The following is a 14082-nucleotide window of genomic DNA, read 5'->3' on the forward strand; positions in this document are numbered from 1 at the left end:
AGGACTTGGGATGCACTGTGAAGGGGGAACATTATTCTATGTCAATGCTTATGAGCATACATTATGGAGTCTACTGCAAACTTTCCAAGAATTTTTCAAAAGATAAAACATAAGACTTAAAGTAAATGCTTACTTGCAGATGACTGCTCCAGGTTAATACTCTCAGACTCCTCTGGAAACTAGGTCAACTGCCCTATGAAAGTACTGTCTGGCACCCAACAGATGCTCAAAACCCTTACTGCCTGCCAAGCCCTGCGTGCTCTTTTGAAGTCACTGGTTTCAATGAGAACTTCCTCTATGCATGTTTTCAAGTAAGAATAAGAGCAATAATAATAGCAATAGCCAACCCTTACTGATCTTCTCCAGTGTGCCATGCTCCCTGCTAGGGAACTTATATATCTTATATCTTTTTTTTTTTTTTTTTTGCACGTGACATTGCTTTCTTTTAGTTGGAGTGAGGACAAAACCTGGTCATGTTCGGAGATGAACAGCCTCATCTAGGTGGTGAAGAACATTCTTATCTTTCTTGGTTAACCAGGTCCTAAATTCAAGGAATTTCCACGTGTTATTTAAAACCACCTGAAACTGTCCTGCGCAGGCTCACACCGCAACTCTGTACCAAGGGCCTGGCCCCACCTGCAGCCAGAGGTCATTTCACTGGGTGTCATCATCATCAAAAAGATCTTCAAAATCATTTTAAAAGTCTGCATGAACGGCCTTTTCATTGGCTGCCAAGTCCATCAAGAGCCTCGTGCTGCCTCCTGCCTCGTCCAGGTCCACGTAAGGCCCGGCGCCCTCGGGGAACATCTCGTCCATGGCTGGCTTCATCTCGGATGCGCCTATATCTTGTATCTTAATATTCTAACAACTCAGAGACATAGGTACAACTATTATCTCCTCTTTATAGATGGAAAACAGGCTTGGAAAGCTCAGATAACATCCCAATTCACATAGTATAGCTGTCTTCTGGCGAAGAGAGATTCAGACCCCAGACACCATCACTTTTCGCCACTAGGCCACATTTCCTCTAGTCCAATAATAATGAAATTATTCTTTGTGTTAAAAAAAACTTCGTCTCTGCCATGAGGAAAGGATATTTCACTATTATTATCATGTTTATTTAAATATGCATGTTGAATCCTTGAGATAAAGAGGTAAAACTCTCATGTCCTTAATTTAGACTATTTCTCCTTCCTCACCCACACATCAATGGTATACATCTAGTAGACTAAGTAAATACAGCTTAGCATATATACCATTAAAAACAGAAGAAAGTTTTAGTTGACATCCTTCCTTTTTCCCGAAGACTTGTTTGTGCACTATCTCGAATGCAAGAAAACATAAATTTATTTACTTAATTAATTTATTTATTTACTTTTTGAGACAGGGGCTTGCTCTGTTGCCCAGGCAGAAGTGCAGTGGCATCATCTCAGCTTACCGCAACCTCCGCCTCTGGGGTTCAAGTGATTCTCCTGCTTCAGCCTCCCGAGTAGCTGGGACTACAGGCATGCACAACCACGCCAAGCTAATTTTTTGTATTTTTAGTAGAGACAGGGTTTCTCCAAGTTGGCCATGCTGGTCTCGAACTTCTGACCTCGTGATCCGCCTGGCTCAGCCTCCCAAAATGCTGAGATTACAGGCATGAGTCACCGTGCCTAGCCCAAAAATATTAATTTATATTGCATTTTAAAAGCCTTTCAATAGTCCATTTCATTATAAAAGTGGTACACACTGGGTAAAAATAAGAGTATTCCAGCATAAATACACTTTAAACCCTTTCAGAAAGGCTGAAATATTGGCACTCTCTTCCACTAAAGCTGACAAGGAATACTAAGCAGCACTCTCTAGCAAAATCATATACTAAATATTTAAAAAGTATTATAAAGTGATAGGCTAGATAAGCAATAAGTATGTTTAAATACAGATAAATAAATAAAAGAATTTTATAAGAACATTTGGTCTTCACCCACCCCATTCAATAGCTTCTGTTCAATTGTGAAGTCTGTACGTCAGTGACAAGAGAGTGTGAAAAGAGAAGTGAAATCACATAGGAAACACAGTCACTTCAATGGGCTTAACTGTTTACAATATCTGACTTTTCACAATTCAAACAATTCTGGGTTTCCCACAACTTTCCAAAGTAACCAACTTCTATTCAGAAAGTGCTATTGTATGTATATATATTTTTTGAGACGGAGTCTCGCTTTGTCTTCCAGACTGGAGTACAGTGGTGCGATCTTGGCTCACTGCAACCTCTGTCTCCCCGGTTCAAGTGATTTTCCTGCCTCGGCCTCCTGAGCAGCTGGGATTACAGGTGCACACCACCACACCCAGCTAATTTTTGTATTTTTAATAGAGACAGGGTTTCACCATGTTGGCCAGTATGGTCTTGAACTCCTGACCTCTGCCTCCCGAAGTGCTGGGATTACAGGCGTGAGCCACCACACCTAGCCAGAATATGCTGAATACGGAATTATTTTTCCGGTTCCATATGGAAAAGTTTACATTTTTTGTTCAATTTTTTTGTAGATCTCTTTAGGAACTGATGGAAAGTTTCATGAAAATCTTATGGTGCAAATTCAAATTTTTCTAATCATTAGCAGATCCTGTTTAAATAAGTTTATCTCTTGATTAAGAAGGTTACTTTATAGGGAGAGGCTACTTGACTGATATTGCAATCAGTAATGGAAAAGAAAAAGGAAAAGAACAGTCACGAAAAAGAGTAGCTACAATCTCTTTTTCTACAATGCAAAACTAATTCTACAATGCAAAACTAAATCTACAAACAAAATCTACAATCCAGATTTTGTATATAGACTACTATAAAAATAAGCACTGAAAAATTAGTCAGAACCTAAAGAAGTGTGATAGACACTTAGTCCTGAACTCAGTGCCTAAGGAATAATTGAATTCCCAACAAACACTGGTTGTTATTTGGATTCATGAGTACATTTTACCACATTTTCTATTTTATTTTGTGTAGATTTCATGTGTATCTATGATTGGCTAAATTCAGAATGGAAATGTCATTCACTATGATGTAACCTTGAGCAAGTCAGTCTCTCTCTGTGGACCTCAATTCCATCATCTATAGAATGAAGGGTTTGGATGAGAATATCTTCAAGTTCCTTCCAGCTCTGCTACATTCTACAATTCTAGATACTGGCTGTGGTCAAATACTGCTCTTTGTAATTTTCCTAGCACAAGGCAAATTACAGGCATTAAATTTTAGGCACCAGCCTAAAATTTATGAAATACACAATCAAGGATGAATGAATAGAAGCTTTCAAAGGAGGAAGTAAAATACCTAGTGAAAATGAGACGGTTTGGGTGCCTAGCTAGACTATAGGATGTTAAATGTTTTTCAACTTTACTGTAAGACATGCTTGTTGTGATAAATGTATTATAGAAACTTGGGGGAAAAAAAATGAGGCTGGGTATGGCAGCTCACTTCTGTAACCCCAGTACTTTGGGAGCCTGAGGTGGGAGGATCACTTTCACCCAAGACTTTGAGACCAGTCTGGGCAACATTAGGATATGTTTTTAAGTTGACAACATATTATGAAAATGTTTAAATTTATACTTTCTAATAGCTGCAAGATATTCTTTAGTATAGTTATACAATGTGTTAAACCATGACCCTATTTTCCCAAATTATTGCTGTTTCAACCAATCCTAGAGTAAGTATTCCTATACATAGAGTCATGCATACTGATGTTTATATTTTCAATTTATTCTTGAAAGTAAAATTACCAGGTCAGTGGATAGGCACATTGTAATTTTATAAAATAATGCTTGATTATTTTCAAAAATATTTCTACTACCTCCAACAATATGCAGAAATACTGCAGAGTTTTGCCTGTTTTGAATGCATACCTATTTAATATTTTCCAGTCCAATAAGTGAAAAATGGTATCTCACCATTTTAAATTGCATTTTCCTAACCACCAGAAATTTTAGTATCTCTGCATATATTTATTTGCATACATTTTTGTTATCCTGCATTATGCCTTTACTCATTTGCTTTTTATATCCTAAGCATATTTCTATTAAGCTAGCTGTCTTTTTCTTATACATTTATGGGAGTTTTTGTATAGTAGTTATATCGACCCTATATCGCATGCGTTGACAGAGATTTTGAAAACTTTTCCCAATTCTTACTTACTGAAAAAGTAATATAACAATATTTACTTAAAAACATACCCTAATGTTTTCTAAAGAAAAAACGTTTTATGGCGGGGCACAGTAACTCACGCCTATAATCCTAGCACTTTGGGAGGCTGAGGTGGGTGGATTACTTGAGCCCAGGGATTTCAGAGTAGCCTGGGCAACATGGTGAAACCCCATCTTTACACAAAATGCAAAATTTAGCTAATCATGGTAGAGTGCACTTGTGGTCCCAGCTTCTCAGGAGGCTGAGGTGGGAGGCTTATTTGAGCCTGGGAGACCAAGGTTGCAGTGAGCTGTAATTGCACTACTGCACTCCAGCCTGGGTAACACAGCCAGACCCTGTCTCAAAAGCAAAAACAAAACAAACAAACAAAAAACACCCCCCAAAAAAACCTACAACATTTTATTTTGTATGATTATAGAGAAAGACATGGAAGGTTATATATCAAAAAATATAAAACTGGTTACCTCAGGAGGAGGTAGATGGGGAAGTCTATTTTTTTCCTTCCCTTCCTTCCCTTCCCTTTCCCTTCCTTCTTTCCTTCCTTCCTTCCTTCCATCCTTCCTTCCTTCCTTCCTTCCTTCCTTCCTTCCTTCCTTCCTCCTTCCTTCCTTCCTTCCTTCCTTCCTTCTTCCTTCCTCTCTCTCTCTTTCTTAGCACCAGAAATAGTTCCATGTGATAAAATGACTGCTATGGACTGAATTATGTCCCCCCAAAATTCATGTGTTGAAGCCCCAACCCCTAAATGTGATGGTACTTAGAAATGAGAACTTTTTAGAGAGAATTAGGCTTAGATGAGGTCCTGAAGATGGGGTCTTCAAGATAGGATTAGTGCCCTTATAAGAAGAAACTCTCTCCCTGCCATGTGAGGACACAGTGAGAAGACAGCCATATACAAGCCAGGAAGAAAGCCCTTACCAGAAGCCAACCATGCTGACACCTTGAAATTGGACTTCAGCCTCCAAAAACTGTAAGAAAATAAATTTCTGCTCTTTAAACCATCCAGGTTATAGTATTTTGTTATGGTAGCACAAGCTTACTAAGACAATAATAAGATATAAAACTCAAAGATTATATTGCCTACGAGACAGCAGCACCTCTCAGCTTCTTCACCAGTTGTTTATTTCAGTTTGAATGATTTCAATCTAAACTATTAGCCATTTACTAACCCAATATGTCTTTTGGCATCCTCTCATGCGTTGAGCATGAACCATGTTCTCAGGAATGAGGAATGGGGCATGGGGGAGATATAGATGAATGGATAGGTAGACAGACAGACACACAGACAGACAGACAGATAGGATAGATATAATCTGTGTAAGGAACTACCTCAAACTTTTTTTTTTTTCTTTTTGAAACAGAATCTCTCCCTGTCACCCAGGCTGGAGTGCAGTGGCCTAATCTTGGCTCACTGCAACCTCCACCTCCCAGGTTCAAGCAATTCTCCTGCCTCAGTCTCCCAAGTAGCTGGGATTACAGTCGCCTGCCACCACACCATGCTAATTTTTGTATTTTTAGTAGAGATAGGGTTTCACCATGTTGTCCAGTCTGGTCTTGAACTCTTGACCTCAGGTGATCCACACGCCTCGGCCTCCCAAAGTGCTGGGATTACAGGCGTGAGCCGCCGTGTCCAGCCTCAAACTTGGTAACATAAAACAATACCATGTTATTAGGCTTACAGAATCTATTTCTACTTCACAAAGTCTGGAACTCCAGGTGAAAAATCTCAAACAGTTGGGATGACTCAAATATTTCAGGGCTAGAATCATTGGAAGGTTTTCTACTCATATATCTGGTGCCTGAGCTGGCACGACTCAAAGTTGGATTCAGCAGAGACCGCCAACCCATCAACCAAATGCCTCCTCCTGACCTCTTCATATGACTTGGGCTTCCTCACATCATGGTGGTCTCTGGATGGCCAGACTTCTTACATAGTAGCTCAGGACTCCAAGTGAGAACGTTTTAGTGAATAAGGCACAAACAACATGGCCTTTTATAACCTGGCCTCAGAAGTCACACAGCATCGCTTCCACTGTACTGGATTCATTGAAGCGGATAAGCCCACACAGATTCGAGGGGAGAAGACACAAACTTCTCCTCTCAATGGGAGCAGAATTAAAGAATTTACAGCCATGTTTTAAAACTGTCACACATAAATATATGAATAGACATATAAGTTCACATATGTGTGTATATTAAATGCCTTTGAAATTCCCTTTAATTCTCACAACAAACTAATTATTAGGAAGCATTTTGTGATTTTGTTTATTTTAGCTTGCTCAAGATCACACAGCTAGTAAGCAGGAAAGGTAGGATTCAAATACATTTATACTAAACAATATTGACTTCAGGGGAGAGATCCCATTAGTTCTAATGCTCTTGATTACCACTCTAATAATTTTGAGTTGATACATATTTAGGGTATCTAAGTTCCCTTGAAAACAAAGTGGACCAGATGAGATGAAATTGTGCTCAATTTAAATAAGCTTATTTTACAAAACAGAAAAACCTCAGGTAGACTTTGAGAGAGTTTCAAATTGAAGCCAATCATATTCAGGAACCAATTCACCTTAAGGCACAGCATTTTCTAGAATAACAGGATGTGAAGCTCCTGGGTGGTTCTTTGTCTCTTTGCTGGGGTGTCTGCTGCTACTGGACATATCTGCCCAGCTCACGCTCCCTTCTCTGCAAGCCTCAGCTGATTAGAATTAGCAGAGAAATTGACTCAGCTCTTTGTTTCATGGTGCACATGGAGAGATAGCCTAAGATCATGCCTGTAGAATGGAGAAAACAGGACTCCAGCTGCTAATTTCTCCCTAGCCTCTTCCAATCAATACCAGTCACAATAGCCTATTCTATCATGTACACAGCCTGGTGAGACGGTTGACAGGAGTAACCCGCCCATGTCATGGTTCATTTGTGCTATACGTAGAGAAGTAACTGATGAACACCTTTTGGACAAGTCAAGTTAAAAATACAACCTTCTGCCCTATCAGTTAAGAGATTATTTGAACCTAATCTCAAAGGTTGAATGTTGAAAGAAAAAAGAGAGGAGTAACTGATAACACCCCCAAAAATGCGTCTTACGAAAAGGCTATAAAATCCACTCCATCTGTACTTTCTACTTCATTTCTCAAGGTCATTGACAAGGCAGTCCAATTCATAGATGATAATGACCTTAGCAGAATGCTCTGCTGACCTACTCTATTCAAACTGCATGTGTACCTATATGTGTGTGTTTCTGTATAAGAATGCATGTCTGTATGTTTTCTAGGTCTCTATCAGTGAGATTTACACAATGACAAAGTCTTGCTGCAACACTGAAAATTCCCTGACTGATGAGACAAGATATCACTATAATAAGGAAGGTCAGACCAAAAGGGAGTTCAAAGGAATAGATTTTCTTTAAAATAAACAATCCTTGCAGGTTCTAAATCCTTTGTATGATTTAAGCAAGGGAATAGAAATACCTGTGCAGATGTCAAATCTGGGAAAGCTGTAAAATTCGTTGTTGATGTTGAATGAATTATCACTAATATTCAAATGAGCAATTACTAACAAATTGATTTGTCCCCTTGGGCTACATGTTGTCACATTGCCATAAGAAAGAGAGGATTTCTGTATAGCTTTGTGTCAGAAAAGGTTATGTCATAAACATCTTTGACACCCTTTTATCATATAGAGCCAAGGAGGGAAAAAAGAGAGAGAGAGTGTGTGTATGGGTGCCTGCGTGGGTGAGCGGGCCCAGATAAAAAGCGAGTAACAGACATATAGGGAGGTGGCATGCATTTTTAATCAGCTGCTACAGTTTCTCTTGAACTGAGGAACTAAATTTTCTAATTACATCAAAAATGATTCAGGTAAGAGAGATAAATAAAATCCAGTTTTAGATGATCTGGCTAAAACTGTATTTCTGGAAAAAATGGAAAGCCTTACATATGGATTAAATAGTATCATTAGATGAAATTTGCCAAGACAAACGCAGTTTGTTTCACTGGTTTGTTCTTTTCCTTGTAAGTGTAATGACTAGAACATACTTCATATTCAATAAAGTGTCAAAGCAATTAACACTGGAAATATTGCCTGACCTTTTTGCCAATTAAAATAATAAAATAGTTGATAAATGCTGACTCTGTAAGAAAACTGTCTATCTATAAATTGCACTGTTTTTGCTAACATAGTGAAAATTCAAACAAACCACAAGTATGGAACACTTTAAGTCTTATTTAGTCTCTTATAGACAAAAAGGAGCATAATCTTTGCAGCTTGCATCTTTTTTGCAAAATTCCATGAATCAATTCTGTTTTTTTTTTTTTTTTTTAGCAGATGGAGTCTCGCTCTGTCCCCAGGGTAGGGTTCGGCTCAGTGACACGATCATAGCTCACTGTATCCTTGAACTCCTGGGGCTCAATCGAGCCTCCTGCTTCAGCTACCTATGTAGCTGGGAAGACAGGTACACATCATTACGTCTTACTAATTTTTTAACATTTTTGTAGAGATAGGGTCTCGCTATGTTTCCCAGGCTAGTCTTGTCTTGAACTCCTGATCTCAAGCAATCTTCCCACCTCAGCCTCCCAAAATTCTGGGATTATAGGTATGAACCACCATGTCTGGCCTTTTGATTATTTTTGTTTTTATATAATTATTTCTGCCAAAGAAAACTATATAATGAACTGTCTTAGGGTTTTCACAATGTAACATTTCCTCTGATATATGCATAAATTAAGTGAAAAGAGATCTAATTTGGTAAAACCAAAAAATTTCAATTTTTTTTAAAAAGGGACTTTTGGCCAGGCTTGGTGGCTCACACCTATAATCCCGGAACTTTAGGAGACCAAGGCAGACAGATCACTTGAGCTCAGGAGTTTGAGACTAGCCTGGGCAATGGTGAAACTCCATCTCTACAAAAACTACAAAAATTAGCTGGGCATGGTGACACGCACCTGTAGTCCCAGCTACTCAGGAGGCAGGGGTGGAAGGATTGCTTGAGCCCAGGAGGTTGAGGCTGCAGTGAGTCGTGATCACACCACTGCACTCTAGGCTGGGTGACAGAGAGAGACCCTTTCTCAAAAAAAATAAAATAAAATAAAAAAGGATCTTTTGCATGTATAAAAATAAACCCATAATCCCAGCAGGGTTTCCTAATTCTTCATTAAATACATCGCTACCACTGTGACTGGAGTTTTAAGCATATGATCAAGTCACTCAGGCCAAAAAGGAATGTAAAACATTTCTCATGAGATGATGTATTTTTATCCCTTTCTCCTTAGGGACATTTGTCACTAAACAGATACTTTATTGTTTGTTATCTTTTGTGTATTCTGGGGTTCTATAGAAAAAAATTAAATTCCATTCAACAACTAAATGTATCACACAAAAACACTTTAATCTATGGGAAGATAGATTTTCTAAAAAGTATTACAATGGCATATGTCTACTGCTTTAGTGAAACAAAAAAATGTAGAGTTATTTATTATTTTGCAAAGCCCTTTCAAATATAATTGGGTACTGACAATTCCTTTAGGAGGTAGGTGAAAAAGCATTTTATTATTATCATTTTACAGATGAAGAAACTGAGGCTTAGTGCGTTGAGGGAACTTGCTGAAGCTTGCACAATTAGGGAATGAAAGTGAGGTAGAAAATATTCCAAATCAATAGAGCAGTGTTTTCCACCCCAGGTACATATTGGTAGTTAGTTCTACCTAGTTACTTTATTTCATTCTTTGTGTGACAGCCTAAACAATATTGTTGGGAGGAAAAGTAGGTATATCACACACAAAAAATCAAATAGAGGTTCAAGGGATTCTTTTTATTTATTTGCTTATTTATTTATTTATTTATTTATTTATCTTCAGACAGTCTTGTTCTGTTGCCCAGGCTAAAGTGCAGTGGAGCAACCATGGCTCACTGCAGCCTCAACTTCCCAGGGTCAAGCAATCCTTCCACGTCAGCCTCCTGAACAGATGGACACATGCAAGCATCACCACACCATCTAATTTTTTTTTTCATTTTGTAGAGATAGGGCCTTGCTATGTTGCCAGGCTGGTCTCAAACTCCTGGGCTCAGGTGATCCTCCTGCCTTGGCCTCCCAAAGTGTTAGCATTATAGGCATGAGCCACTGTGCCTGGCCCAAGGGATTCTTTTTAACATTGGGATTTTCCATTAAAAAGAAGTGTCATTCCAGGGCTACAATGTCTTTGAGGCTTAAAGAGGAAATGGTGAGGACTGAAGTTGTTTGCTCTTACTGGAGCTCAGCATATCGGCTATCATGGGAGAGAGCTTAATGACTGAAGAATCTTAAAGGTATTTAATGATTCCTGCAAACGGTCTGGTGCCAGGGTCACTGATGTCAGCTCTACTTACTTTTTTGTTTAATTCATTTGAAAACCATTTGTTGAGTGCTAGCATGGCCCAGACACTCCACTGTATGCGGGTGCTGCAAAAATAAGTAAGCATGTTTTATGGGAACAAGAAGTAAGTTAATTAATTAAATTAAGTTTGATTTACAAACAGGGTGTTGCAAGAGTCCAGAGTTATTTTCTTTTTTATTATAATCAGGAGCCTGTGCTCCTTTACAAGTATTAACAATGGACCTGTCAAAGGTAACATTTAGTAAATAGTAGTCACTCTGGGCTTACCTGAGGGCAGCTTTATTTATGAAAATAGAAGTCAGAGTGAGATGAAAGATGCTTTCTTTCCCTGAGTAACCAACACAGTGCAGTTAATGCATTTCTCTGTTATCGCACCAACCAAAAGTTAGTCCAAAATAATTGGCTGTCAGATATAGTCAGAATCCCTGCGCTATATTTCTCTTCCTTCAGCTGGCTGACCTACTCATTAAGGCCATGCACTAACATCATCCCTTTAGGTAAATTTCCTGGACCTCTCTTACCCATCCAGCCTGACCATTCCGCCCTCCAAATTAGGGCAGGGTTGATGCATACACAAACACACACACACACACACACACCACACACACACAGAGCAGTACCCTCTTATCCATCCATTCCCCCCTCCAAATTAAGGCAGGGTTGATGCATACACAAACACACACACACACACACACACACAGAGCAGTACCCTCTTATCCATCCATTCCCCCCTCCAAATTAAGGCAGGGTTGATGCATACATACACACACACACACACACACACACACACAGAGTAGTACCATTTTATCCATAGGGGATACATTCCAAGACCCCCCATGGATGCCTGAAACTTCAGATAGTACCAAACTCCATATACACTATGTTTTTTTCCTGTACATACATACCTATAATAAAGTTTAATTTATAAATCAAGCACAGTAAGAGATTAACAATAATAGAATAATTTTTAAAATATATGATAATAAAAATGATGTGACTGTGGTCTCTCTCTCTCTGTCTCTAAAAATATCATACTGTATTGTACTCACTGATTTTCAGACCATGGTTGATCTTAGGTAACTGAAACTGTGGAAAGTAAAACCTCAGATAAGGGAGGACTCCTGTATATATTATTCTTACCACACCGTGTATTTCTCTACTAGACTATGAGTTCCTTGGTGACAAAAACTAGTGATGCTTATATACACTGGACCTTCCATAGGATCTAATATAGACCAAGTGACAGTGGCAGCATCTTCAAGAGGTGGCATGGAGTGAGGGGAAGAGATAGCAATTAGCTTGTCTTCACCTCCTCCCTCATAATCTCTATTAACCATCCCCCTGCACCCCAAATGAACACACATCCTCCATGAAACAAGGGTATTAGTCTGTTCTCACACTGCTAATAAAGACATAACTGAGATGGGTAATTTATACAGGAAAGAGGTTTAATTGACTCACAATACAGCATGGCTGGGAAGGCCTCAGGAAACTTACAGTCAGAGCAGAAGGGGAAGCAAACATGTTCTTCTTCACAGGGTGGCAGGAAGGGGAAGTGCTAAGCAAAAGGGAGAAAAGCCCCTTTTAAAACCATCAGATCTCATGAGAAATCACTCAGTATGGGAACTACAATTCAAGAAGAGATTTTGGTGGGGACACAGCCAAATGATATCAACCAGTATGCATCCTAGGCCAATGTGGGATTAAGCAAAGTCCCTAGCACCTCCTTCCTAGCAGAGTGCTTAACGATCCCCTCCTATGTATCACTCAAATTCAGTAAATGTCTGTCAAAACACTTTTAGGGGAGCGGCAATGGGAGGAACAAGAAAGAACTTGAATGACCATCATTTTTTAAAATGAGGTCCATTGAGGTATAATTTACATGCAGCAAAAGTTTCCCTTTTCCTATATAAAGTTTGATAAGTTTTGACAAATGCATAGTTATGTAACCACCACCATCATCATGATAGAGAACATTTCCATCATCTCAAAATAATTCCCTTTGAACTACCATAATTTTAAATGAACTCTTTAGAAGAACCACAGAAACTTATCAATGTTGTAGATTACATAACATATACTTGCATCTTGGACAACTTAACATATCTCTCCAAAATGAGTAGTTTGTTTTCCTTTGGTTATCATGCCATCATTTAGTTGCATTGCATTTTCTTTTTGGAAACCTCAAGGCATTTAGCAAACAGGATTTCATGTTTATTCCCGAAAACTCTGGCCCAACTGTAGAGATTTATAGTCCAATTCAATGAAACCCATGCATTTATTTCCCAATTTAACCTGATGTTTCTCTTCTTACCAGAGACTGCCATGTAAATATTTTAATGATGTTAGGTGTGTTATATATAATGAGGTAATAATCAGTTTCAAATTAGCATTGTGCCTTTCACTTATTTATCAATTATATTCCCTTGTGATAACTATGAAAAGGCTCCACATCCTGAGGACACTTGTCACAGTTAGATTTATTAATGGAATGAAATAGCAAATAGTGAATGAGTGAATGAATGAATGAGTAGCTGCCTCCATTTTATGGATGAGGCAATGTCCGAAAGGCACAGTGAGGTCAGGTGATGGCAGAAAGCCACACACCGATGTTGGTAGCTTTCTGCCAGGTCAGATGCCAAGTTTATTTTCTTTGTTTTCTTGCTTTAGCTATAAACTAATTTTTAAAATCATTCACATAAAATATCAATATTAAAGAGTAAAAATGGAAAAATAAGCCACATACAATTAAATGGCTTTTTTAAAAGGAGCTCAATGTGCAAAGGATAACATGAGTTAGGATTTTTTGGGAAATGTTTCACCTAATAAGAAGAATGGTTTACTCTTTTATTTATCAAACATCCCTCATCATTAAATGGATTCAGTAATACTTTTTGGTATTAACTTGTGTGTGTGTGTGTGTGTGTGTGTGTGTGTGTGTGTGTGGTGTGTGTAATAAAATACTTTGTATATGTTCATTGTGTCCTTTTTTTAACAAGCTTTTTTTAGTGAAAAAGACACAATTACCTTCACCATTGCCCACTATCTAATGACAAGTAGGGAAGGGGAGGCTAGAAGAGCTTCTACATAGTCAGAGATCTTCCATTGTCATACCTACGCTTGTACTTTATTTCATTTTCTTCCACGTTTGGACAGATCGAGATTAAATGTGATTACGTTTCCGTTGAGAAGCTTTTATTCAGAAACAGGATTCAAAAGAATGTCAATGAGCATAAAATAAAACCGGTGTGCAATTTATATGAAACTCGGATTTAAATGGTCCTAACAGAAAAAAAGAAAGAAAAGAAGCTATTTAAAGTAGCCCTCCCAAGGGGAGTCAACTGCTCTTCAGCGCATCCTGAGCTGGCTGTGCCTTCTCTCCATCCGCTGCTCAGATATTCATGAATCGTTGCTTCTTCCAGCCTCGCTTTCTCTCTCCCTCTGCCTTTCTGGCGCGGCTCTCCCTCCCTCCCTCTGGTTTCTGCTCTTTCTTACTCCTTCTCTCAGCTGCTTAACTACAGCTCCCACTGGAACTTGCAC

At 38.7% G+C, this 14082-nt stretch overlaps 1 pseudogene across 1 annotated transcript; it reads right to left on the minus strand.

Moving 5' to 3' along the window:
• Positions 1-407: 407 nt before the first annotated feature.
• On the minus strand, positions 408-847 carry LOC117097500 (annotated as a pseudogene). The gene has a single exon (XR_004442967.1). The product of XR_004442967.1 is annotated as a COP9 signalosome complex subunit 9-like (transcript).
• Between the last annotated feature and the right edge of the window lie 13235 nt (positions 848-14082).

Source organism: Trachypithecus francoisi, unplaced genomic scaffold (genome assembly GCF_009764315.1).
Source record: "Trachypithecus francoisi isolate TF-2019V2 unplaced genomic scaffold, Tfra_2.0 Lachesis_group15, whole genome shotgun sequence".
Taxonomy (NCBI): Eukaryota; Metazoa; Chordata; class Mammalia; order Primates; family Cercopithecidae; genus Trachypithecus; species Trachypithecus francoisi.